This window comes from Macrobrachium nipponense, chromosome 12, assembly GCF_015104395.2.
Source record: "Macrobrachium nipponense isolate FS-2020 chromosome 12, ASM1510439v2, whole genome shotgun sequence".
Lineage (NCBI taxonomy): Eukaryota > Metazoa > Arthropoda > Malacostraca > Decapoda > Palaemonidae > Macrobrachium > Macrobrachium nipponense.
Window position 1 is genome coordinate 50,789,268 of NC_087205.1, and position 3,914 is coordinate 50,793,181.

Below are 3,914 nucleotides of genomic sequence, written 5' to 3' on the forward strand. Positions count from 1 at the left end.
AATGAAAACAATTAAGTTAATCAAAATGTGAATGTAGATGGAAAACAGAAAGATTTGGAAAATACCAAAATTGCAAAAAGCACTAAGAAAGCAATAATCACACTGAAAATATATATATATATATATATATATATATATATATATATATATAGTATATATATATATTCATAAGCAGAATTGCTTAGAAATAAATAAATTACTAAAATCTATAGTAGTATTGATTAAATGACATGCAGGTAGCAATGCACAGTCGCCTTACTCCTCTTGAGCGGTAATAGCTATGACGCCACCAGGAAGATTTGTCATCTGCTTTACGAAAGAAAAAACAGAACAAAGACCTGTGGTCCTATGGAGAGCCATATCATGCCATCTTTACTGGATAAGGCTGTTATAGGTCAGGGAAATGAACAGTATTGATAGTTAATAATGAAAAACATTTTACATTAGATGACAAAACAGGAAGTCTGGCGAGTTTCAGAATCCTGATGCCGTAGAAGGGAAACAACGAAACGACAACCAAAACAATAACATGGAAGAAGGGAGTCTACGCATACAGGCTACAATAGAACGTGTCATAAACACATGTTTACAACTTATCACATACAATCCCTAAAAAAGTTGAAAACACGTCAAGGGCGAAACCAGAGAAAGAATATTTGGCAAATGCTGGATAATCAGATAATGTGCTGGTTAGCACTACAACTAAGTCTTTAACGCGTATTCAACCTGTTTGTGATCTGTGTGGGATGAGTTGCTGACATGTGTGTATAGCATGCTTTACTGCAGGGTGCACTACCCATGTACACCAAATTCAGTCTTACCAGCACAAGGTACATTGTGGAATGATTACCTAGTACAAGACTGGCTGTCAGTCTACCATTTCTCAAACAGAACACTTACGTCGTGTTTTTTTTCTGTTTATATATGATTAAAAGACCATTCCACCAGTTATGAATCTAATCCAGGAATTTGTAGCCGCTGGCAACCACTTCACTTGATATGATGGGAGATCTATCATACTGCACCATATGATATCAAACGATAAAAAAAAAACCTCGTGACGCTACCTTTCCAAACACCAAAACATGACAGTTGCAAAATTAAAACACATTTCTTGCCAAAGAGAAGAAAACAAGTGCACATCCACCAACAACTGGGGCAAAATGTTTATAATTACTCTGGTTCTACAGTTAACGTAGTCAAAAGTAGATTAAACTTGATTTAAGTTGGTCGGGACTCGGATTGTGCGTGCGTGCTTGAGTGTGTGTGTATGTATATGCAGATAACGTACGTATTTATTACAACACACGTGTGTACGAAGGTTGATAGTTAAGGGAAACGTTTTTATGCGGCATGAGAGCACCTAAAGAAACAGGAAAAGTCTTAGGATAAAATTCAGCGTGGAATCCATCATTATATGAAAATGCGAGTGACTTTTATGTTTCGAGTTCCAGAGGGTCAAGACTATGGGGCGCTTTGCCTCCTCCACGGGTTGGGACTCATTGCCATGTAGCTAGAGTATCGTCAGAAAAAGTCAAGATACGTTAATGCAAACTGCAAAGCTGTGGGAACATGAGCAGATTATACAGAAATGATAGAATGGGAGCCATGATGATGGCGAAGTTAAAATCAAAGTCGGTCGGGAAAAATAGAAGTTGCTAGTTTCTACAGGTATTTGGGAATAAAAGTAATGAACGATATCAGGATGAAGCAAGAGGTGATTTTTAAAATAAGTGAAGAAAGAATCGTCATGGAGTATATGACAAAAAATCATAATGACCTATGTCATCTGCTATCATACTGGTGGGCTGGAACTGATTCTGAGCACAAAACCTTAATTCGACTAGCATATGTACAGCAGAGTTGATATCAACTCATACCTACCTCTTTTGATGTTTCAGTGATCAAAGTCATTGTATATATATACATACACAGACACACACACACACACACAAACATATATATATATATATATATATATATTATTATATATATATATTATATATATATATATATCTATTATTATACTGTTTTACCATAAATTCTTTTCTCTTTGGAAGGTGAAGGGTAGAGCTTTCCAGTTTCTCAACAAATCTTTAGGGATGAGGTGGCTAGCCTCACACTTCTTTTTTATCCCAACAGATATTTGCATCTATTTAGAGATGAGCAGGCAGGAGAGATCCATGGACATGGCAGAAGTGAGCTGAGCTACACCACTCGGCTGGTAGCATTCCATCACCAATTTGTCACATACAGTCACATTACTTTGCTAATCTGATTTTTAAAATTTTTTTTTTTTGCCTGGCATTCCCAGGAAATCTTTGATTACAGTCGATAAACTCTCTCTCTCTCTCTCTCTCTCTCTCTCTCATTTCTGTTAAGATAATTGCTTATCACCACGTCCCTTCATATTGGGACTGAACTTGGAGTGTCACTATTCATCTCAGCAACGTCAAAAACTATGGATTAGACACTAATATCTGTTGTTTTCAATTGTTTTTACCTGTCACCACTTCTCAACTCCCCTTCCTATCAGGGCTTAACTTGTACTTGAATGGCACTGGGAATGTCACTATTCATCTCAGTGACATCGAAAACTGTGGATGAGACAGTAATATCTGTCGTTTTCTGTTATTTTTACATTTCCCCCTTCCCCCTTCCCCCCTCCCACACGCCCATCAACCCCTTAGTGCCAGATGGTCAGTAGTATGTATCCCAAGTTTGGTTGAAATTGCTCAGTGCTTTCAAAGTGTATGTGGAACATACACACACACATGCATACATCTATTTATATAGTATATATATATAGAAGATTGTAGAGCTACTGTACGATAAGTAATGCCCCCTGGATGGCTGTGATGTAATGGCAGACACAGCTGTCGTTGAGTGGTAAATAAATACAGCAGCATGACAACAATTTTCACCTTTTCTTTCAAAACTTCAGTTTTCAGGAAGGGAAGAGATAAAGGATATTGGGGAAGTGGTGTTGTGAAATAATAGATTATACAAGTGCATCGGCATTCCATGCAACTACGTGCCCGTGCACATACGTACATAACATACTATATATATATATATATTATTATATATATATAACTATATATATATATAAATATATATATATATATAGTTGAGAAAAATTACTGCGAGAAGTGAAAAACAGCGTTTGGTATTGTTGAGCTGATTCAATACAGTTTTGAATATGCCTTCTCCGTGATATTCTGAAGTCCCGTGAAACCGTTATAAGTGATGCTGTGTGCATGTGTAACAAAAACAAGTCAACCGCCAAAGACGTTGCAAGTTGGCGTGGCTTGGCAGTTCAAAAGGGTACCACGTATCTCTATATCCCTTCTTGATTGGCCCTTGTGTCTAAGGAGCCAGAATAACCAATCAGCTTCTTGCTTAATGATGCCATCTGAAAGGGGGCATTTGAAACAGGCCGCACCATCGGTCAGATCAGTTAGTTAGCAGGTCTCATACAGTAGACTGGGTCGAGACACGAGTGCCCAGTGCCCGCATTCCCGTCGGCGTCGGCCGCCACACAAAGACGTGTGTCACCATGAGTGTCAATAACAGTCTAACCTGCCGTCCGGTTGTGCACTAGCATAGTTAACGTAATAATTACAGTTAAAGGCCACCTGTGTAGCTAAGAAGAATACACCTGTGTTAAACGTTTCATCGATTATTATTTTTGCATGACCTCCATTGCATGCACGTGAACTTATCTCTCCTGTTTTTTCCTTCATATCCCGAACCCACAAATGACCGAGATCAGGTCATTGTTCCTAGTTTTGCGAAATTTTTGTCAAGTATCAGCCACCTCGCTCTCTCTCTCTCTCTCTCTCTCTCTCTCTCTCTCTCTCTCTCTCTCTCTCTCTCTCTCTCTCTCTCGTAGTAGCCATCTTGCTTGGTGA